General features: G+C 49.2%; 1 long non-coding RNA gene across 4 annotated transcripts; it reads left to right on the top strand.

Moving 5' to 3' along the window:
• The first annotated feature begins 302 nt into the window (after positions 1-302).
• On the top strand, positions 303-10,922 carry LOC135969981 (uncharacterized). 4 transcript variants are annotated; one of them, XR_010585290.2, is made up of 3 exons: positions 303-1,166; positions 1,729-1,911; positions 4,279-9,841. It is a non-coding gene; the product is annotated as an uncharacterized lncRNA (long non-coding RNA). The 4 variants fall into 4 exon arrangements; XR_012433158.1 differs by lacking the exon at positions 303-1,166 and adding an exon at positions 9,879-10,922 and having other exon boundaries at positions 1,713-1,911; positions 4,279-9,403; XR_012433157.1 differs by lacking the exon at positions 303-1,166 and having other exon boundaries at positions 1,713-1,911; positions 4,279-4,318; positions 7,109-9,841.
• The last annotated feature ends 13,755 nt before the right edge of the window (positions 10,923-24,677 follow it).

The raw sequence follows: 24,677 nt of genomic DNA, 5'->3' as shown, positions 1-24,677 counted from the left end.
CTGACATCCACTGTGGCTGGGGTGTCCTCCCAGCCTGTGATGGCTCGCTCCTTCGGTTAACTGCCTTGAATCTACTGGTTCCTCTCCTCATGGGCCTCTTTCCTGTCGTCTTCCTGTCATTTTTCTGTCAGCAAACACATTTCCTGTCATTTTCCTGAACTGACATGACATTTCCTGTCATTTTCCTGAACTGACATGACATTTCCTGTCATTTTCCTGAACTGACATGACATTTCCTGTCATTTTCCTGTCAGCAAGCACATGCGTCCAGCCTGACCTTGCTGATGTGCTCCAGCGGCCCTGGACTCGAGCCGCACTGTTCCATCAGTGTGGCATTCGCGAGTTACCTCCTGGGAAATGCCAGGTGATGGTAACATCAACCAGGAGGCACAGCTGAGAAGCAGAACGCATGGTGCGGTGCCCAGAACGTCACGTCCTTGAACAGACGCTCCGTATCTTCTCCTCTCCTGCCAGAGCTTCACTGTAGGAAGGCGGCCATTCTTCCAGTGCTGCTACTTCCAACACCGGGGAAAGCAAGCTTCAGAAATGAACGGTGTCAAAGAGGGAGGACCCACCAGCAGGGCTACCGGCAGCCAGACAACCGCAGCCCCAGCATTCCCCAGCCACCATGACTGACAGCCCAGGCTCCAGAAATGCACGGCTTCAACCTTAGGAGTAAAAACCCTCCCAATCCAACTATTATTTTCAACAATGGGATTGAGGAATGAGGTGTTCTAACCCTGCCTCTCTCGACAGCACAGATCATCAGATCCCAGTTCTTATAGGATTGGGGAGTGGGGTGGGGTGGGGTGGTTCCTAACCCTGCCCGCCTTCATAGAAAAGAACTTGGATATGATGACCTGTGCTAGATTAGCACTTTGCTTCTGCCATATGCAGTCATCCTCAGCACCAGGAAAAGTCAGAATCGTTGAGTGATGACACCAATACCAACACACGCCGTTCTGCGGCTCTGGTAACTGGCTGCACAGATACAACCCGATAGTGGTGAGGTCTAAAGACATCACCAGTCTTCCCAAGGATTGTGTTCCTGAATATTTTGCGTTTGGAATAACGGTCTTCTTTGCCAGGGCTGAGCCATGCTTCCCTCTCGCCTGTCCTCTGCCTTCACCAGCTTCGTGTGCGCTTCCGGACAAGTGTTTGTGCAGGTGCTATCACTTATTTCCACAGCGAGAATATACACAGACACCACACAGAAATGGGCAACCCCGTTAGGAGCTGTGCAGGGAGATCTAACTCATCCCATGTGCCAAATTCCTGTTGCCATGGAAATTAAACTAACTAAACTAACGTTGCTATGATCTCATCTCTTACTGTACCACTAAAGATCATCCGGGTAAGAGGAATGTGCCTCTGCATAGCATTCAGCTCACATTTACATGTCGGTTTTTCCTGAATATGGTTATGTGAGATAGAAATCAGTAAGATGGGGTGTAACATACAGTATAGGATCGTTGTGTCTCCTAGCCTCAAACACTTCAAGATCCTCAGAAAATGAAGTTTAACGCTGGGGACGTGAGTTACATAGTAACTTGTTTTGGATACTATCATATCAACACCAAATAACTTCTTGAATTCCTTTTTAAATTGAAAAGCAATTTACAAAGCACAAAAGCCCCAATATTAAAGAATACAATTCAGTCTTTTTAGCATATTCTAAAAGCTGCACATCAACCACTAGTATGTAATTCCGGGACTTTTTCACCACAGGCCAAAGAAACCTTGAACCCATTAAGAGTCAGCACCTGGCTCCTTCCTTCTACCAGCCCCTGGCAATCACCAGCCAACTTCCTTTTCTCTGGATTTGCACATTCTGGACACCTGTTGTGAGGAGAATCGTACAGTGCATGACCTTTGGTGTGACCTTCGGTGCTGACATCTTTCACGTCTAAGGTGAGTGGAATCTCAGTGAGTGACCGGTTGACAGACACCTGGACTGTTTCTACTACTATGAATAATGCTGCTGTGAAGATTCAGGCATGACATACTTTTTGGAAAAATGTTTTCAGTTTTCTTGAGCATATGGCTAGGAGTGAAATTGCTGGGTCGTACGGTGATTTCATGCTTTTCTGAGGAACTGTCGGACTTTTCCAAATCAACTGCACCATTTTACTTCCCCTCCCACTAGCAATATATCAAGATTTCAGTTTTCCCCAATTCACCAACATGTCACTGTCCAATACTGGGGTTTTACCCACCCATCACGGTGGTTGTGAAGTGTTATTTCACGGTGGTTTTGATTTCCATTTCTAAGATGACGAATTCTGCTAAACATCTCATGTGCTTTTTAAGGCATTTATATGTCTTTCTTTGGAGAGTGTCTATTCAAATCCTTTGTCCATTTTTAAATTGGATTTTTATTAAGAGTTTTTGAATATATTCTTGATATCAGGTCCTTATCGTGATAATGTATCCTGTTCTGTGGGTTGTCATTTTACTTTAATAGTATCCTCTGAATTGAACATTTTTAATTTTGATACCGTCTTTTTCCCTTCAGTTGCTTGTTATAGCTTTAGACGTCTCAGCTAAGGAAACATTGCCTAATCCAACCTAACAGTTTCTCCAGGATTCTCCCCTAAAGGTGTTATGAGCTGAACTGTCCCCCTCCCCCAAGATTCCATGTTAAAGTCACAACCCCGGAAACCCAAAATGTCACTGTATTTACATACAGGGCCTTTAACTTGGCAATTTAGGTCCCATAAGATCTTAAAAGTAGGGCCTGATCCAGTATGACTGGTGTTCTTTTAAGAGAATTTAGACACAGTCCTCAGTGCTGCATACACGTAAGAGAAACCTGTGAGGACACAGAGAAGAAGCTGTCTACACAGCATGGGGTGAGGCCCCAGAGAATCCAACCCTGCCCGCACCTTGATCCCAGGCTTCCAGTCTCCAGAAAAAAGGAAATAAGATGCTATTGTCTAAGTCGCACGGTCTGTGGTGTCCGTTATGGTACCCAGCAGACTGACAGAATGGGTCTCAGTCAGCTCCTTACATTGGAACCATGTTGAGCTTTGCGTGTAGGGTGAGGAAGGGTCCAGTCCATCCTTTTCTATGTGGATACCCCAGTTGTCCCAGCACCATTGAGTTGTGAAAGGAAAAAAGTAAAGCAACCCTTGCTGTCCTCTCTCCATCAACAGATTAGAAGATACACTGAAGAATCATGGACAATTTTGTCGGTTTAAGCCAGTGGTTTTCAAACTTTTGGGTCTCAGGAACCCTTTGCACTTTATTAAAGAGCACAAAAAAGCTTTCTCATCAGGCCGGGAGTGGTGGCTGCTCATGCCTGTAATCCCAGCACTTTGGGAGGCAGAGACAGGTGGATCACTTGAGGTCAGGAGTTCGAGACCGGCCTGGCCAACATGGTGAAACACCGTCTCTACTAAAATACAAAAATTAGCCTGGCATGGTGCTGAACACCTGTAGTACCAGCTACTAGGGAGGCTGAGGCAGGAGAATCGCTTGAACTCAGGAGGCAGAGGTTGAAGTGAGCTGAGGTCACACCACCGCACTCCGGCCTGCGTGGCAGAGCAAGACTCCGTCTCAAAAAAAAAAAAAAAAAAAAAAAAAAGAACATAATTTAGTTTCTTTTACAAGGATAAAGTCATTACATCTTAACACAGTCTTAAAGAAGAAACCATTTTCCAAAATAAGCAGCAGCGTGGCAACAGTTTGTGCTACTGTGAAAACACCTAACATCTCTGCACCTCAGACAGCAGGATTCTCATGCCTGCATCTGCGTTCAGTGGGCTGCAGAGCCATGGCTGAAGTTTATGAAGAAAGTCCGACCCCATACTGATATACAATTAGGAAGCAGTATTTTCATTGTGTTTTCAGATCATTTTAGGTATTCTCTGCTGCCAAATGTAACAAGTGGCACTTCCGTACAGGCTGTCTGCAACACAGAGTCTGTGCTCTGGTCGACGGGCCTTTCTGCCCCAATTCCTTCTAAGTCGACTGGTCGGTCTTGCACTTGAATGGCTTTTACCAGCACACGATTTTGTAATCACACATTGGTTAGAAAATACTGGTTCAGAGTTATGAGCGGCTTCCACATTATATGTCCCAAAAAAAAAACAAAACAAAACAAAACAAACAAAACAAAACAAAAAACCCCACGTCAGTATCACCATTGGTCACATGAGAAAGTGGTGGACACAAGATTTTTATGTTTTAATATTCACTGGAAAGCTCAAATGTCTATCATTGGGAAAAATGTAAGGTACTTTCCTTGAGATGAAAGTCATTTTGTTCATTTTTCAGGCCACACCTGCAAATACCTCCATCTGAAGTGGCATCTTTTGTAAGTCATTCTTTATATAAAGGCGGCCGTTAGTGGAAGAAGTGGTTCTGCAGGTTCATAGTTCAGAGGCACCAGTGCTCTCCCAAGAGATAACCATAAAATCCACAGAAGACGCACCTGTGCACACTTCCTGTTTCTCACTCAGAACATTCCAGAAGGAACCCTGAATCCCAATGCCACAGCGGGACTGAAGTTTGCTCTCACCCACACAATAAACCCAGGGAGCTCCCCCAGCCCCCACCCCGAGGCCACAGCCTTGGTCCTCTATCTGGTCTAGGGGGGCTCCTGCAGCTCCAGCCTAACAGGGAACAGAAGGCACCCACATGTCACAAAGCCCTCCCAAGGCCCAGCGAGCACTTCTGCTTATGTGCCAGCCAAGTGCGTTTGACAATTCTACAGCCAGCTGTACGGCAGGTAGCGAGGTACCCAGCAAATACTCAGGGCTCACGTTACTAAGGAAGGTGCACAGCGAGGTACCCAGCAAGTACTCAAGGCTCACGTTATGGAGGAGGAAACCAGGCAGATAGTGAGGTACCCAGCAGGGTTCACGTTACTCAGGAGGAAAGGAGGGTAGAGACAAGGGGGCTGGAACAGTCTGTCATAAGCTTTAGCATTTACAAGGCTCGCTGAAGATTATCTGATTTGATCGTCACAACAGCTCACAAGATAGGCAGAGGCAAGACTATTTTCACTTCATAAAAAGAGATCCCGAGAACTGATGATGACCACGTGCTCTTCCCACAGGCTCCCAGAAATCCTCCTCAAATCATCTCTCAGTTGTATACATGTGATAATATCTCAGTCACGTCCCCTCTCTGCAGGGGAATTTTACTGCCGCCCTGCTGTTCCTTCGCACCCCTGCCCTCTCCTGCATTTCAGCCATGCCCACCATCCATGGGGAGTCTGCACCACCCCACCCCCGCTGCTGCTGATGGCTTGGGTCACGCTTACCTTTCATTTCCACCTACAGGGACCTGTTCTTCCTTCAAAAGCAGCTCAAACTCACTCATTGTGTGAAGCCTTTCTGTCATGTGTAAAATCAGTCTGTGGAATGCTTCATTTAGGAGGTGCTTATGTTGCCTCATTGGCTGTGATCAGGACCAAATTCTGAGCAAACCAGGTGGTCCCCTCTCCCCATCTCTGCTCCAGTGCACTTAAAACAAGGATTCCTGGAAGCATCTTTTTAGTCCAATTCATGCATGAGTCTGCCCCACACACTGCAGAAAAGCCCTGGTGGTCGGTGGTCAGGGCTCAGGGCCCCCCAGGTAGGTAAGGAGAGCTTAGTGCCCTGTCTGGAGTTGTCGCTCAGAGACCCACGGCTGGAAGGGAAGAAACTTGCATCCTGTGAAACATCTAGGCCCCGAGACCCACACTCAGGAGTGGAAAACGGGGAAGGAGCCTTGAACAGACCCTCGGGAGGGCAGACAGTGGGAGCCACGGAGGCCACCAGGAAGGAGGGAGGCAGGCAGTGAGGCCACAGGTGATGTGGCCGGGAGGGAGGTGTTGTGACCAGAGGTGAGGTGGTGGGCAGATGACACGGCGTGGTTTGGGGAGGAGATGTGGCCAGGGGCAATGTGGCCAGGGAAGAAGACACAGCTGGAAGGAAGTGACAAGAGGGGTCTCCAGGCCCCAGACTGTGCCTGATTTATAGATGACATTTTACTTAAGATGTTATATCTAACTTTAAAGAAAAGTAGCAATTTCGACCATTGTGTACATTTAAAGCACGGTACAAATTGAGCACATTTCCCAAACCAAAGAACCGGGCATTGAAGAAAAAATTCATTTAAGATCAGAAATAAAGAGATCCTACAGCTCTTCCAGTCCAATCCCCACCCTAACGTGAATGGGGGGAAAAGGAAGTAGATCCTAGTCAGTCAGAATTAAAGGCAAAACCGATCCACTTTACTTTCTAGACAGAAAACAAGAAGCTCATCAAGGAATCCCTACAAACAGTACCTTTAGTAGTTCCCGAAATGCAAAATTCACCTACAAATTAAATCAACTGCTAAGTGTGTATAGAGTAATTTTTTTCATTATTGCCTTCCTCATCTGCAGGGGTTTTTTAGACCTTGTTTCCCCTTAATTGCCTCCAACACCCAGGAAATTTAAACCCCACAAGTAAACTGTGTCTCGATTCATGCCCAGCGTCCTTTGGAGCAGACAGTCCGTTGCTCTAAGACGTTCTTGTCACCTAAGCACCGAGTACAGCCTGAGAACGCACAACACGCACTCACACAAACTCAGACAGTCAACAGGTGAGATACGGCACATGAGGAGGAAGACAAGATAAATGAGCTTCACTGACACCCCAGATCCGACAAGAAATGACACACGCAGCCTGCTCTGGTGCAGGTGACTCCTGGAAAACAGCCAAGGACAGCATTTGGAGAAGCAGCACCGCAGGCCAGGAGGGTCTGGGGGCTTAAGAAAGGAGGGGCGCCCCGACCAGGTACTGGGGGATTCAGAAGGGAGGGGCGCCCCGACCAGGTGGCTGGGGGATTCAGAAGGGAGGGGTGCCCCGACCAGGTGCTGGGGCTTCAGAGGGGATTGGTGCCCCGATCACTTCCTGGGGGCTTCAGAGGCAAGGGGTACCCTGACCACGTGCTGGGACTTCAGACGAGAAGGCACCCCGACCGGGTCCTGGGGGCAGCAGGACAAGCCCAGGGTTCCGTCGTCACTTTTCACTCCCTACTCCCGAATCTCGCCCTGAAGTTGCAGCCAGTCCAGGTATTCATTTACCCATAAAATTAAGTATCTGTGAGTAACACAAGTCACTAATCCACACAGATCTGAGTCTACAGATACCTCCCAGAGACGCCACCATCCCTTCTGGTAGAAGAACAGCCCAGGGGCCCACGCTGCTAGGAAGGGAGACTGTCTCCAGCCTGACGCTGCAGAGTCCTCAACACAAAGTCTACCTTCTGGAACCATGCCGTCTCCTACAGAGGCAACTAGGGGCATGTAGGGTTTTTTAAAATCTTTTTTTTTTCTTAAGACAGAGTCTCCCTCTGTCACCCAGGCTGGAGTGCAGTGGCTCGATCTCGGCTTGCTGCAACCTCTGCCTCTCGAGTTCAAGTGATTCTTCTGCCTCGGCCTCCCGAGTAGCTGGGATTACAGGCGCCTGTCACCGCGCCTGACTATTTTATTTATATTTTTAAGTACAGATGGGATTTCACCTTGTTGGCCAGGCTGGTCTTGAACACCTGACCTCACATGATCCACCCGCCTCGACCTCCCAAACTGCTGGGAATACATGCATGAGCCACGGTGCCCGGCCCATATAGCTATTTAAATTTGACTAAAATTAAATAAAATTAGAAGTTCTCATTTACACTTCAAGCATTCAGTTACCCACAGGTGGCCACTGACCAGAGGCTGGTAGAGATGTCACACTCCACACTGCAGAAGGATCTAGGGACGAAATGGCTCTAAGATCATCTCAGAATCTTTATGTTGAAGCTACTGAAGTTTTACTCTGATTATTATAGACATCAGCATTCTCCCACTTAAAAATGTCAGTGCTATTGCAATGATCAGATCTGTGACTTCCCATCAGCTCTTCTCTTCCTGGATAGATAACTGTAGAGCATCTGCACTCTGCCTCCACACTAAGGGATAGTAGAAGGCTCCGTGTAAAATCAGGGGGAGAAAAAAAATGAATCCCTAGTCCGCCTTCCCCCCTACGATTTTGTGAAACTCCTCTTAATATGCACAATAACTGCCAGAGTTGCAATAAAGAAGCATCCCTTGACCAGGAAGCAGCAGGGAAGCAAGAGGAGGGAGATGCAAAGACCCTCCGTTCCCTCTGGGACCCCAGGCCCAGCCAGGACTGAGAAGGGCCGCACAGCCCGGCAGACCCGCACACCTGATGCGAACCATACACACGGCTTCCCTGGGCCTTGGTCCCCTGCTCTGCCCTCACTGGCCACTGTGGCTCTGGGTAGAGGCAGCTCCCTGAGCCCCAACACCCACAGCCAGTCCCCTCCTTGCAGGTCTCAGCTGTGCTCCCACTGCCTCCCTGAGGCTTCTCATCATCCGCGTACCGTGTCCACTCTACCCCACAGCCCTTGCTACCGCCCACCCCACCACGGAGCCTAGCACACAGCAGGTGCCCAAGACGCCCCAGTGGGCGGGCATGCCAGGGTAGGGCTTGGAGTTCCAAGGGCCTCGTCCCGCATCACACCACAAACGCCACGGAGGCTGTGGAAGGGGTCCAGGTTTCAGGCCTGTACTCAGCTTCTCCTGGCCCCCGAGGCCAAGAACCTAGCAAGGGAGCGCAGCCGGAAGCAGGGTCCCAAACCCCCTTCATGCTCCTCAAGAGGAAGGGGGCTTCAGGGCACAACCCCACGAGCGTCTTCCTCCTGCCAGGCTGCCTGTCACAGCCCCGACACCTTCACAGCAGGGAAACCCACTCCTGTGAGGAGAAAACCACCAAGTACAACAGGAGCCACGTCCCCCGCAGCGTCTGCTGAGCCCAATAGCGACAGCAGCAGCCGGGCCCCCACTCAGCACACACAGACTCCGAACCCGCCACGCACACCACAAGGCCGACCATCTTGAAGCTCAGCTTCCACTCGTCAGGGCCCTCCTTCCAGGAGAGCTCGGCATGTCTATCTTCCCTGGGCTCACAGAAAGGAGTGGGACCCAACCCCGAGTGTGCACAAAGTTAAGCTCCCACTAGCTGTGCAGACAACCTCCCTAGCCCTGGACTGAGAAGGGGCCAAGCGCAAACAGCCATATTTTGCCCGCACAGGTACGGAATTCAGTCAGCTCTCTCAATGAAGTCGTGACAGGTCAACTCCAGGCTCCTCAGTGCTCTGGGGTTCACCTCGGGCCACTGCACCTTTGAAACGTGGCTGTGGACTCCTCTAGGGTGCTCACTTTCACGGCCCATTTCATTCAGACACTGCAGGCCCCTACCGTGGTGTCAATACCCAGGACACCCCTGCTGGCATCCTCTGAGATGCTGCTGCAGCTGCTGTGATCTGAGAACAGCCATGCACAGGCATCAAAGGGAGGACTTCTCAAGTCTCCTCCAGGGGCAGTGACTACAGCTTTGAAAGACGTTGCACTGAATCCTGGGTGAGCCTGGCTTGGTCCGCAATCTAATCCGGGTTGCTGGGGAGACACACTCTGTTGTAATTGACAGAGGCTGTGGGTGGCAGCTCTACCAAGACTGATAATTGCAACTAGTCTGAGATTTACTATCCATACTTTCTATTTGATGTTTCAAAGGAAAGCATCGTGAAGTTCCAGTAGCAAGGAATTTTCTACAATCTATCACATTAAGATACAGCAGAAATGTAGCTAAAATGTTCATAGGGTCTATGCAGAGGAAGAGATGGGTCTATTTCAGGAAAAGTGCTTGCTGGCTTTTTAGAAACATAGTGAAATCCCTGACAAGTAAAAGGTTGTTTATACTTTTTCTTTGGAACAGAGGGAAAGTTCTTTCTTATTATTTGAATACATTAACTATATTTAAGTGTTCTGGTAGACTGAGTATTAAATATTCAAAAGGAAGTAATTCTGTTCGGTCTATTTCATTCTTTAAATGTAGCTTTCAAAAACTGACAAATACCTGGCCGGGTGCAGTGGCTCACGCCTGTAATCCCAGCACTTTGGGAGGCCGAGGCTGGTGGATCACGAGGTCAGGAGATTGAGACCATCCTGGCTAACACGGTGAAGCCCTGACTCTACTAAAAACGCAAAAAAATTAGCCTGGTGTGTTGGCGGACACCTGTGGCCCCAGCTACTCGAGAGACTGAGGCAGGAGAATGGCGTGAACCTGGGAGGTGGAGCTTGCACTGAGCCGAGATCACACCACTGCACTCCAGCCTGGGCGACAGAGCAAGACTCCATCTCAAAAAAGAAAAAATAAATAAAAAGTGGAAAACACCCCATATCTGCCCTGGCTCCGGCCATCTCCATGGAGTGGACAGAGCTTGAGAAAAGCTCACTGTGGAGGCGTAGAAGGCCAGGCCGGGCCTGGCCGGGCCGGGCCTTTGCTCAGCAGATGAGCAAGAGGGTCAGCCACCCTAGTGAAGAAGCCCATGTTTGCTATGTTACTGATGATACCCACATAAATTTCTATTTGCCTCCCACACAGACCTGGGATCTATGTTTGAGCAAGCGACTCATACCAACAGTCCCTCCATGCCATCATTTCCCTGACCTCCCCCAGAAAAGCCAGGCCAGGCAGCGTCCCCACACGGGCACTGGGGCCCAGGAAGATCCTGGTCCTGCCCCTCTTCTCTCTCGTCCCTGCAGCACCCTGGCTTGCTGTGGAAGCCCAGCAGTGCTGGCTGAACTCACGTTCACCTGGGGCATTCAGAAGAAGCCTCTGTGCAGAAATCAACTGGGAAGGAGGGCTGTGTGTGCTGGTGCTGGCAGGTCACTCCAATGGATTTGCAGAACTCAGTTTTCAACACAGGTGCGCCACCAAGTCCCTCAAGCCCTTTGTGAGCCTAGAGCCACAGAGCCATTTGCGGCATTCTCACAATCTCTAACAACCCTGCACAGAGGCCCTGTTTTTCCAAAGGACCATATAATTTTCCGTGTAGACAAAGTTTGACATAATGAAATAAAGTGAAGTCACCACTTCTATTTTCTATTAATCCATTCATTCAAACAAGTATCTCTTGAGTATGTGCATCGAATACTGTGGAATTAGGATTTAGTCCATGCCTTCAAGAAATATACATCACAGAAGAAAAGGTATAGCTTGTAACTAACAGTGCTGAACAGGCAAGAAATAAACATCATAGAAGGAAAGGTAGAGCTTGTAACTAACGCGTCATAGAAGGAAAGGTGTAGCTTATAACTAACAGTGGTGAACAGGACAGAATTTCACAGGCTCATCAGGAGCCACCGAGGAGGAAGCCATGATTCACATCCACCTGCAGTAGATAAATGTTTCCCGGATAAAGTAACTTTTCTACAGTGATATCTGCTCCTTATTGTTTAATCCTGCTCGATAGGGTATTAAATTACCACTTTATGTGCTGCTTATATAAAATACATCATTGTCAGGGGAGGTTATAAAATAATACTTCACACAAGCTTGGGCTGTGAATGGTGTGAGGCAATGGGACGATGTGTTCCCGTGTTCTCGAGACGCAGAAGGGTCAAGACCCTGCTTCCCTTCTCCTCCCCACCGCCCTGTTCCCAGATGAGGGGTGGAGGCAATGCCGCCGGGCAGTCCTAGAGCTGGCTCCAGGGCCAGGACAGCACGCCCAGACTCTCTGTGCCCCATGTGACAAATACAGACTGTGGGGCAATCACCAATTTACCTGGCAGTGGGGAGAGTCCTTCGTCAAAAGCCTGTGCTTCCAGGAGCCAGGACAAAGCAGGAGCCCCTAGGAAAACAGTTCCGGGTGCTCCTGAAACCTGGGCAGAGTCACAGTTTGGCAGAAAGCACCAGTGATGCAGGTGTGCCCAAGACTGGGAGGATGGCCAGATGACTGGAGACCAGACCGGCCTGCAGGAGATGACCACCTCTCTCTGGCTCATTAGAGACAGACAGTCTGGGCTTCACTTTTGTATGTGGAGTCTCACAGTACAGAAATGTCACACAGAGATTAGACTTCGTATACCCCATTTTTTTAAATTTAAAAAACACAATTATTTCAACTAATTCTAAATCCAACAAAGAAAAATAAATAAGTATATAAACGCATACATCCAAAATGTAAGCCACAATCTCTTTACCCATAGGAGACCCAAAATTTAGTTTACCTTTTCTTCAGTATTATCACTTTTTTTTTTAAGCCATTACTGAGGTGTCTCCTCACCGCCCCATGAGGAGGTTCATGGGCTCTTCAGGGCTGTTTGCTGTTTCATCGTTTTTTAGATTTAAGGGCAGGATCATTTTCCCACACTTGCTTGCTTCCCTGATCACCAATTTTTCACAAGGACATCATTGTGCCTCAGAAAACCTAGTAACTGAACTTCATTAAAAGTGAAAACAATAAGGACATGTTGGCTGCTATGACAGCATCCTCAGTCACCGAATCTCCCTGGGGGACCCGACACACCCCCAAACTCCTTGGAACTCCAGCATGCAGGTATCGCTGTGGCGGACAGGACTGACCTACCCTGGGGAGGCATGAAAGCAAAGAGAAGAGAAAGCAGGTGACTCATTTAGGAAACTTCGGTGATTCTCTCGAGTCACGTTTCTCAAGGTGTCAGGGGAGAGCCACATGCAGGGAACCTCCTTGGCCTGGCAGGTGGCAGACTCCTGGGACCCTCCTCAGACACGTTAATCAGAGAATCTAAAGGCGGGTAGACTCTGAAAAGTATCTGTAAAGGAAGGACTTAGCTCTGCTGTGACCCCACTACACATGGGGTCACGCAGGATGCTGCTTCCGGCGTCCAGTCTCCATTTCACTCTCCTGGGAGGAACACCCGTCAAGTCACAGAGCACGGTCTTCAGCGAACACCTTCCTGCGCGACCTCCACTGTCTCCCAGCCCTGCAGGAGTAGCCGCCGAGTAGGGGAAACAAGTCTTTGCTCCTGACCCGGCCACCTTGACGCTGGGCATAAGACCAGCACTGCTACGTCTCTGGGGAAAGGAGCGGCCCTGGGCAGGAATGCACTTGGCAGCCCCGGGGAGTGGCCAGGTGTGGACGACCAGGCCTCTGCCCGCAGACACGTCAGCACGGCATCCTGGAGCAGAACTTCCAGCCCAGCTGAGCCTACAGATGGCTGCAGCCCTGGACAGCATCTTCACAGTGACCCGGGGGACTGGGCCAGAGCCGCTCAGCAGGGCTGCCCTGAATTTCCAACCTGAAAAAGCTGTACAGTCGTACGTGTATGTTGCCTTAAGCCCCTAGGTTTTGGGGTCACTTGTCACACAGCGACAGACAGTGGATGTGCACGGACTCCCAAGGCCACGATGGCCTCTGCCGGCCTCACCCGGGCTGTCTCATCTGTTCCCGTGACATCACATTTCTCAGAGCCAAAGGCTGCCAGGGCCCCCTCTTTTCTTCACGACGTCGTTACAAGCTCACGATACAAACTGAAAATACCCAATATGTAAAATACAACGTATGACGCAATACAGGGTGAACGCGCAGGCACATACACAGGCGAAACAGGTGCATGCGCGAAACAGGTGTATGAACACAGGAACAGGTGTACATGCATGAAAGAGGTGAACGTGTGAAGGTGCACACGCGTCAAACACGTGTGCATATACACATGAAAGCACCAGACATGAAGGGCTGTCTTTGGGAGCCTGGTTTTTAGACATCTCCCTCACCCTTTTACATCTGCACGATCACAAACACAGCACACCACAGTACTGAGGGGAAGCCCCAGCTTCTCATGGGGGCACATGAGGCTTTTTATTTATGCCACAGGTTGCATCACTACATCCTAGAACTGCAAGGCCCCCCACTGCCAGGACTGAGTCAGGTACACCCTGTGCTCCAAGGACCAGGCCGCCTGCCAGCCCATACGGACCTGCCCCTCAGATGGTGCAGCTGCTTCTATAACAGAGGCTCAGCCCTACCCAGAGACCTGCAGTACCTGTTATTAAATCAAGACTTGGCTGTGGGTAAACGTGAAGATTTTTATTAAACATGACTCTGCAACATTCAAAGGACCATAACTGAATGCTCCTTTCACAGCCACGGCGTGTCCAGACGCTCATGGAGAAGGCCAGGGCGTGGGAACCCACGGAGCCCCGACAAAGCAGACTCGGAGCTGAGTGGCGCAGTTAGCACCGATTTTGTTTGACACTTGCCTTTTATATTCAGAATAAAATAAAAAACAAGACGCAAAAATAGCTCACATTCTATTTCAATTCTCTATTTTTGTAGTAACTGGGCCCCTTTCCCTCTGCTTTCCCAGCCAAGCGATAAATAGGCCCAGCTGGGATTTGTCAAAGTCTGGACCTCTGTTGTAGAGTAAGTGAGGAGGGTAGGGAGGGGAGCAGGAGTGGTGAGGAAGATTGGGGGATAGGGAGGGACAGAGGAAAGGAGAGAGAGAGAGAAACCCCCGAGGACTGGAGGCAAGAGGGATGCTCCCTGGCAGCCTCAGGTTCCCCATTCCAAGGTAACTGACCTGGCATCACGCACGCGGTACCGTCATATGACTTGGCTGACACACGCCAGAATGACAACAAAATGCTTGAGGAGAAGACTAAGCACCAGCATCTTCAGATTAAGGTAGTGTCCCGGTTTCACGCTTGCCTTGTATGACATTGTATAAATTGTAAAGATAACACATTTTCTTACCAGCCACGCTGTTCCCCAAATACTAACTATAACAAAGATCAGACAGCATCTGAGTACTGAGCGTGTGTTAAGCCCGGTGAGGTAGGCATCATTTACTTTGCTAGAGAAAGAAACAGGCTCTGAGAGAAACTTCCTGAAGCCAGGCAGCTGTCTCCAAACCCACCTCGTGCCTCCTGACCCTGAAGGTGGAGGACCCAAGTCATTCACGTCAATAATTTACCTACATGCATGTCAGATTGAGATTCAGCCCCCAGATCTAATCATCTCTATGCAGGAATGTGTCAGGAAGGTATACAATTCTATGAGTTCGACCTGGGGGAACAAAGGCAGGCACCCTCGACACAGATGTAGGGCGGAGGTGGGCGCCCAGCGCAGGAGCATGTCCAGCCCTGCCCAGTCACACAGCCACCCTGCCATGCCAGTGCAGGAGCCGCCACCGCGTCTCGGGGAAAAGCAGCTTCTCCTGCACAGGAATCTACCCCTGAAAGTGTGTTCCTGAGAAGGTGTGGACCAACATCTCAGAAATTAGACACCGTGTAACACGCTTATCTATACAGGCTGCCTATGTCAGGGAATCACCAATAATTCCCATCTCGCCATCAATTATTTCTGGTAAATACTGATTATTCTAAGTTAACTGAGGCAACACAAGAACAATATAATGGAAATGTCAGAGTCAATCAGCTCCACCTGCTGAAGAGCTGGGACTAATGATGAAACCTAAGGAATCCTGGAGAACGCAGCAGGATCCCAGACCCCGCGGACCACCCCAGCCTCCTTCCACAGGAGAGTTAGTCGTGGGGCCAAGGAACGGCTTCCCAAGGAATCTCAGAGGATCTCAAGGTCTTGAAAGTTTAATGGGAATTGAATATTTGCATCTGAGTCACACGAGCACATTAAAAGTAAAATTTCCTCTTTCCACTAGAATTATGAGCTTGCGGCAGCGACACTGGCTGTATCTCATGCTCGTGAGAGGTTTGGGCACAGCCGCGCATCTCTGGTGAATCATTTATAATAATGAAAGAAGTGCTTGGGCCCTCGATCCAGGACCACAGACCCCACCAACGAGGGTCTAAACAGGACAAGCCTCGGCCTGGAGAGGCTGGTGTCCGTTGGGGCTGGGAGGAGCACCAAGGAAACTCAGGGGCAAGCCCCACCCAAGCTCAGCATGTCCTACCCCACGCAGTCGACATCAGCCACAGGGATCTTTTGTTCTTTTTTGTTCAGGAAGGAACATATTAAAAAGCCCGGGGTCCAGGGCCTGGAATCCTCAAAGCTCTCCACAGAGCCGGGTTAATTGGCACCTTCCGTCATGTTAAAATCAACTATATATGGCTGCTGAGGGCATCTCAGAGCAGGTGCAACGCTGAGCTTTCTTGCTGTCTGGGGAAAGCAGGAATTCCAGGCCTCTGCCTTCCTACCTCCCCAGAGGCTCTAGCCCAGATGAGCTCAACTTCTCCCAGGTGAGGAGCACAGAAAAGCTTCCCACATGCCCCTCAGGTCACACACGAGCGGTGCAGACCCTTGCACCTTGGCACGAGCCCTCCCAGAGGCAGAAGCCCAGCCCTGTGGCCCCGGCCTGGCAGGAGGCAGCTGCTGGGGCCCCTGCTCAGGGTTCAGCACAGCGAGGTCCAGCCACAGCAGGTGAGACATCCACCATCCGGCCATTCATCTTTAACCTAAAACAGACACAGGAATTTGGCAAGGGGTTCCTTCCCCTGACAAACCCATCCTTCCTGTTCTCATCTCTCCCTCCTGCCCCAGTACTGCGCCCAAGGCCACCCAGCACTGCGCCCAAGGCCTGACTCCCAGTTTCACAGGGAATCCAAGACAATTAAGAATTTGAGAAACTGGGAGCTACACAGAAAATGAGTCGGTAAAGCCAGTGTCCACTGATCCTCCCCTCCCCACAGCGGAGAACAGTCCTCGGGATAAAACCCACGGGGCAGGGAAGACGCGATCAAGGTGGGCAGGACAGAGGAGCCACAAAGCAGGTGGTTCGGAGAACAAGGCCACGTGAACACAAAGCTAAAGTGCTCAGCGGCTGGAAGACAAAACACAGGAGACAGAAACACTGACCATTTAAAAAGAAAAGAAAAAAAAAGCCTCACTCTTAAGAGTCCATCAAGATTTAAGTTCTCAAGTCACAATGTATCAGCACAGACTTCTCATAATGCCTGAAACTTGGCGCAGTAAACTCGTGAATCAGTTCTCCCAAGTCCATCGTTTTCTTTGATGAGCCTCTTGAGTCTCAGGCTGGTTTCAAAGTAAGCCCTTCTCTGTTTGTTGATGACTTAATAATTAACATACTTGAAAACACATTGACTTCCAAATTAATCTGCTAATAAAATACTAATTACTACACTGGCTGTTATCCACAGAAAAAAACACAATCACTTTCTGGTTTTAAAAACATTAGAATTCGAAGCCCCTTTGCCCATCTGAACAGCCCCGGCTTTTGTCAAGGGCATTCCAAAGCTAATCTGAAAAACTAGTCCAGGCCATGATTGCTGGGGGGTCGGACTTGCCTCATCACCCCACCTCCCTTCTGGAATTAGACAGAACTTAGACGCTTAGTCTGATGGGAAACATTTGCAATCTATTCTCTCCAAAGCTACCTGGAGGATTTCCTCCACATGACAAAGCCTTGGTCTCCACAACCCCTTATCTGACAACTCTCTTAACCAACTGTCAATCAGGAAATTTTCAAATCTACCTATGACCTGGACACCCCTGCTTCCAGTTGTCCCACCTTTCCAGACCAAACCCATGTACATCTTACATTTATTTGATTGATTGTCTTATGTCTCCCTAAAAGCTATAAAACCAGGCTGGGCTCTGACCACCTTGGGAATATGTTCTTAGGATCTCCTGAGGGCAGTATCAAGGGCCATGGTAACTCATTTGGCTCAGAATAAATCTCCAAATGCTTCACAGAGTTTGACTCTTTGCTGACACGGTACCTTTCATAGGTATTCATCTGGGGGACTCACAATCAACCGGAGGCATCAGTTGCCCACTGTGCAGAAGTCTCTGCAGGACTGAGCCTCTGGCACGGGGACTCCAACCCCTGAAGCAGCAGCTGTCTCACGTCGCATGGCCTGATAGACCTGCACCTCCAGGGCTTCTCATTTCAGAGTCTCAGCAACAAATCTACCAAACGTGATCAACATCACAGAATATTCCTCGGGGCTTTTGGCTGTTGTTTCTCCCCAAGTTTACTCTAGAACCAGAATGGCAACACTCGGAACAGGATGGTTCTCAGTCACCGACCCTCCTGGTAAATACACTGTCTCCAAGGCCCTTTCCCGCCAGTCACAGCTTCCTTCATGTCAGGCTCAAAGGCCACCTCCCCAAGAAGGAAATCTCTTCAATCCAGCAATCACAGCTCCTGTTCCCATCTAGAGCTTGTCTGCCAGGAAGGGAAGACTCCTCATTCCAGAGACAGCAGGTGCCACAAACTCAGGGTATTAGCCATTGCGAAGGCAAACACTCATGAAATTAATAGACTTTTTCCTCCTTGGATACTGACGTTTTCTCTTCTGGAGGTCAGCCAAGGCCATCTGCACGAGTCACGAGCGTGATGGCTCCAGCCCCTCCTTCAGTGTCAGGAGTGTGGCTCCACTCTGAGACCCTCCTGCATCAGCCAGGCCATGCACCTGTTCCCACGACTGCTGTCAGCGGACTACAGCGATTCTAAGATAGTCAGCAAGCTGACGTTCCGAAGGAAGCATTTTAAAGAAAAATGTGTAAGTTTTATTGCATGAAATCAGCTACATCTTTTGCTACTCCAGAGGCTTGTTTTGCTTTCCTCAAGGTTCTCTACAATGATCCTGACAGTCAAGGTTCCCAGTTACAGGCAGAGGGTTGGGCAGGCCGCGTCTGATGTGTAACACACACAGAGGATCCACGTCAAAGGATTTTCCCTGTTCACCAACATCATCAGGACAAACTTTAAACAGTAATAATCTGTCTGTCTGGAAAACTGAGCTCACTTGAGGACTAATGCAACAAATGTATTTGACAAAGTTGCAGGTGGACGTTTTAGTGAATGAATCACTATTTCAAGGAGGATAAAGGCTCACTATTCAAAGGCATGTTTTTGTCAAGTTTTCTAATTTCAGTTTCATGCATTTAAATCATGAAGTGAGACTTGTACCTGATACATTACAGAATCTCTACAAAATAGACAAAATTCCAATTCTGTACCTTCACTCTCATTCTTTTCCATATGTGTACAGATGGTCGTAATTTAAGTTGGCATTCCAACAGGATTTCTAAATTAAACTGTCTTCTACTTTAAACACTACGTGTTAAACATTACACGTGCCATTGTTCAACATTTATAGCAGGGTCTGTATGGCCCATTTTAAAGATTTCTTCCTCACTAAAAACAAGCGTTTAAACAATAAATGGTTTACTCTAAAATATTCTAGAGACAGAGATACATTTGGAGAGTGGACACACTTAACACAGAAGTACGCAACATCAAACAGGCACAACCAGCAGTGAGGGTGGAAAGGGCGCCATGTGAGTGCCCCTAAAAACACACACAAGCCTGGCTGCTTAAAAGGAATGAATATAGCTCAACACTCCTATGTGAACATTGATGTGTCTACTGCCTTACAGAATCCTCCTAGCTGAGCTGCAGGAATCTTCTTTGGAACCTTTTCTCCCCTACACTGCCTACAGGTGCCCACTGGGCTCCCTGGGCAGTATCATGTTTTTGTTTAGAATATCACACTATTTGGAGGCCTGTTTAATCCCAAGTCAGAGCCTTATCATAACTCAGACACCATCCCTCAGGGCTTGTGGGCTAACTTCGGCTAATGCAGGCTGCTCCACAGTGCCCTGCAGATGGGCTTGGTGCATCCACACGATTTTAGGATTTGGGGCTGCCGTTTTCTGCAGTCACAGATGCGGACTTACAGATTCATCATGACTGAAGGCAGCACGCATTTTTATGTTCCTTCTGTAATGGTAATAATCATGGCAACATTTCCTCGATCCTTAGAAAAGCCTCCTAACAGCAGTTGCATTCCACCCCCTTCCTTAAAATTAATAGAATTTACCAAACTAGGTGAAATCAGTCTTCATGAGAAAGTGAGAAATCAGTGTTCACACAATGGCATAGTAGCTGGGCATAGAGTGTATGTCAACATCCCAAACTAAGCACCCATCACAGTTATTCCCAACTCGCAGGAAAGCTAGAAAATTTAGAAGGCTTAAAACATAATTATAAATGGAAATAACAAGAAATCAAAGTTTTTGAGGAGCATTTGTTAGCCAAGCAAGGAAAGCCATTAACCAGTGCTGATTACATTGCATTTGATTACAGCAGCCAAAGACGTGTCCAGAGGAAGAGACTTTTAAAGATTAGTCTTTCGGTAAGAATGGTTGCTTAACAAGTTCAGACTACTGGGGTACACCAATTATCAATTAAAAAGCAAGGCAAACTAGTGTGAGTCATTTTCCTTAATCCTTAATGCGTCAAAAATTACCACATTGGCCAAGCTGGTCTCCAACTCCTGACCTCAGGTGATCTGCCCGCCCCGGTCTCCCAAAGTGCTGGGATTACAGGCGTGAGCCACCACGCCTGGCTGAGAACTGTTTGACAGAGGCTGAGGGGAGGCTCCTGTCCCTTCCTGGGACATCCACATCCCACCCAGTTTCCAATATCGACTATGACACTCGAAGCATCACAGCAAGGGCAGCTGCATCCCCGCAGTTCTCTGCACTCATGCCACAGCTGCGTGAGCAGCCGCAGCCCTGGAGCTGCCACTCAGCCTTATCGTGCTGGCACAAGCACATCAGAAACTACCAAGCCCCCAAGAGGGAGGATTGGGGACCCAGGGGAGTGAACCAGGAGGGAGGAATGTGGCCCAGGAGAGTAGGGAGGAGTGGGGGCCCTGGGGAGTGATCTATGAGGGAGGCGTGGGGGCTCAGGGGAGTGAACAAGGAGGGAGGCGTGGGGGCCCAGGGCAGTGAACCAGGAGGGAGGAGGGTGGAGTTCGGCCCAAGGAGTGAACCAGGAGGGAGAAGTGTGGTGCAGGGGAGTGAGTCAGGAGGGAGGAGGGAGGAAAGCGGTCCAGGGAATGAAGCAGAAGGCTCTGGGTGTAGCAAGTTCACACACCACAAATACCTCCCAATCCATCCGCGTGCAGGGAGGGGATGGAAACCACACAGGACCTGCAGCACTTTCTCCTCGCAGATGAGGAGTGAGGATACCGACTCATGCACAAAATCAGAGCTAAATTTCTACCACGGTGGGGAGACGCTTCATAGACCCAAATGGGTACAAAAAGAAACCAATCATACAAGATCAGTGGATGGAATGGGATCAGAAATTTAAGCCTGTAATGAGTTTTCAGAAAAAACTTCACTTTATCTGCAAGATGACTGCAGCTCTGCTTGATCATTTCTGCAAATGTCTAACTCATGATGAGCCATCTCAGAGCCGTTCAAGAGGAGTAACAAAATCAAAACGCCACGGCATCCTCCGTATTTTAGATAGCCTGCAACAGTATGGAAATGAGCAGCGGTGCCAGAGCTTTCAAGTTTGTTTGAAGTAAATTCCAGCATCAGGGCAGCATCTTCCTGGCTGAAGCAATGAGGTAGGCTCCTGCTCACCGCATGGGAGACCAGCTTTTAGCTAAGCTGCTGTTAAGGGTCTGCAAACCATGATCCCCGACCGAGCCTTGGACATGGATTTTTACACGTTGAAGTTTTCACAAAAGACATATATGCAGAGACTTCTGTGGCCCTAAAAGCATAACACGTTGCCTACTCTGCCCTTTACAGGAGCTTCTAGCTTTGCTGTCAGTTACAAAGTGTTTCTATAAAATAATGTCACTGATTCTCAAGCATGCCAGCAAAAGTCACACTTCTCAACAACCCTCAATGGAGATGCACCATCCTGTGTTTCACACAGATTTTAGATTTTTAAAAGCCAAAATAAGGGAGGTAATTCAGCTAAGTATTATAGTAACACAATTTGAGATACTTAATGATGTGTGACAACAGAATACTTGGCATTCCTGTGAGGCAATAAACTAGCTCAAACACAAAATAACAAATCAAAGCATGTTTTGGCCTCTCAAAGCGATCAGTGAAATTGGAAATAACATTCAGTTAAATGACACTAAAAAAAAAAAAAAAAAAAGCACAAACAAAACAAATACTACTACACCATCACTCCTTAAATTTATTTAACTACTGCTGCCAAATAAAATGGAGAGACTTCTTACTGCAGGGTAATAATCGGCCATTGTCATCATGAAATAGACCACTGTGCAGGCTCAGGCCCTCCAGCCCACAAAGGCAGGGGCAGGGAGGAGAAACGATGGCCAGAAACAAAGGGACAGGGCAACCATGACCTAGTCAGCAATTGTACCCTCCCACCTTTCTTCTGGACTTACAATTTTGGAGCCATCTGGGTTTACCTTCCTATGTCCATAAGTCAGCAAGTTCTCAAAGCCAGAAATCTACAATACTTCTGGCAGCCAAGTCCTCTCGGCCTTCCCCCCATGTTTTAGGGCCTCGGAGCTCCAGTCAACCTTGCACTCCACAGACTCAAGTATGCCAAGAGCCACTCCAGGCTGCCACTGCCATGACCAAAGGCTTTCAGAGACAGTCGCCAGCACTGCACAAATCCATGTGGCTTCACCAGGCGCAAAGCGGCTCCAGCATTCCATCCAGTCTGTCGCTGCTACCATAGCTGTGAGTCTAGGATGTGTCAGGAAGGGAAGGAAGACACCATGTACATCATCTCATTTAAGCTTCAGTGTCACAAGGTGGATTTTGTCGTGCCCGTTTTATGGATCAGGAAAGTTTTAAGGAGGGCAAGCACAGGGCCCTGCTGACACAAGAGCAAGACCCGCAGAGGCCTGGGCATGACCCCCGCCCCACGCTCCCTGGGTCCTGATATCCACTCCTCCCCCGTGGGAGCCTGATCCTGGGTCTGCCTGAATTGCTACCATTCCTAAGACACGACTCACGTCTGCCCACCTCCTCCTTTATCTGTTTCCCGCAGCCCTGAGGCGTGTGTGCTCTTCCATCCAGACAGACATCACACTTCAGCACCTGCATCTGACATCACTTCAGCCAAAAGCTTCTCTCAAACCTCCCCCCACACCTGCCGGTCACACAGGTCTGCACCCATCACCTTTCTCACACGAAATCTCACATATTCCTGTGTAGCACCATCCAACTGATGATAGTCTGAGAGGAGGAAGCTTTGTAGATAAGTCCACGTTCTACTTTGCTCCCAGCCCTCCGTCTTGCGTCTTGCATGAGGCAACCGATTAACAGCAATTTCATTTCAGCACAACATTTCCATTTGAAGAAACGCAGAGCATAGGGCTCTGGTCATAATTAAAAGCTTGTTTCATTTGTCATTTGAAATTCCATGTACTGCTGCAACAGCAGCAGCCCCTCCTCGCCAGGCTCTGCCCTAAGGACATCTTTCTTCCAGCGCTCGATTCCCATCAGAACCCTGGCAGTGAGAGCCCCGCAGGTTTCCCAGCGCCTCGGGCTGCGGCTTCCACGCTGGGCCGGCACTGACCTGACCGGAATGGTGCCCCCAACAACTACAGGATCAGAAGCTGGTCGACTGCTCTGTAGGATGGAGACATGTTAGTAATCCCCGACATTTCCACTGACAGGCTGCTCAGGTAAACTGGGAAAAATCCACAAACTAGAAAGAATCCATGGGGAGGAGCACTTCTGTCTCCAACCTGGCAGCAAACGGTGGCTGTGCAGACGATCTCTTCAGGAAAACTATCGACTGTATCTCAGGTCAACAACAGCCCCGCTGAGGGCCAAAAAATCAGCTCCCCCGGCCCTCACTTCCTAAGGGTCAACCCTCCCAGGCCACCTCTCCTGGAAGATCAGCTCTGACGCACCCACGACGGTCAGGAACCGGCTCTGGGACACATTTCCCAGGCTCCTGCCCACCGCCCTCTCTCTTCTTCCTCCTCCATCTCCCTCTTCACTCCCATCCGCCCTCCCCCTTTTGCTTCCCTTCTCTCCTTTCCTCTCCCTCCCTCATTTCCTTTCAGCCCTCACCTTCCTCACTGCACTTCCCTATGGAACTCAGCTGACGCATTCTCAGGTCAGTAGAGGTTTCTTTCACTCTGTTTTTATTGCAATGATCATTCTTAATGAACAGAAACCTGTTTCGGACCAAGTGGATGCCACCTCCTGACCAACTGCTGCCCCGCGGCTCCGTGTCCACTCAGTGTCCTCACGTCGCAGGTGCCCAGCAGTATGGCTGTGACCAGGAGTAGCAACATGGGACATGAGAGAGGTATCCCAGCCAAGAGGCCCTGCAAAGCCTCCCCAGCAAGCCGGAGCAAGGCCCAGGGCGGTAGGGAGAGCGCCGTGCTCACGATGTAGGCAGTTCAGCTTCCGCAAACTGTCCATCGACTGCAAATTACTTTGTTTCCATGGTTACAGAAGAACCATAAGCATTCTGAAATATGTTCTTGGTTTCATGTTTGCGAAATCTAAGCAACATTATAAGAAAAATCACTGAATTCTGCCCGAGGCTCTAGGGGTGTTTTCCTCTCTGAAAGGAGCCCCTTCCAGGACTTGGGATTGAGTGACAGCCTTCAAAATCACGGTTATCCTGGTGGTAACAGGGAACTCCTCAGCCCGCCGGGAGCTGGGGCCCTCGACAGCCCCCACGGTTCCAGACGCCAGTGTTCTAAGAATCACACATGTGCAGATAGCAAAGCTTGCTGCACACACGCCAGGTGCTAACAAGCCCCAAACGTCTCACTCATACTTGCTAACCACATCGCTTCTCTCAGCCTCCACGGCGTTTCACACTCTGCCTTTATACAGAGATGAACCATGCGTCCTGAGCGCTACAAAGATTCAACTCCTTCCGGGAAGAGGGGTGCATCTTTCCATCACGGGGTCCTCACTCCAGCTGGCACAGGATTTGCAGAGTGGGCGAGTCTAATGTTGATGACACTTTCTCAATATTCCCTTCACACCCCTCCAAAAACAAGAGTGCTGCCAGCTTCTTACCGACGTTGTAATGAGCAAAATATTTTTCTCTTATTTGTCACTTTTTAACGTAATACTAGTGAAGAATGTGACTCTGGATGTAC

This window comes from Macaca fascicularis, chromosome 3, assembly GCF_037993035.2.
Source record: "Macaca fascicularis isolate 582-1 chromosome 3, T2T-MFA8v1.1".
NCBI classification, from domain to species: domain Eukaryota; kingdom Metazoa; phylum Chordata; class Mammalia; order Primates; family Cercopithecidae; genus Macaca; species Macaca fascicularis.
The sequence above is the reverse complement of the archived record's forward strand: the minus strand, read 5'-3'. Positions and strand labels throughout refer to the sequence as shown.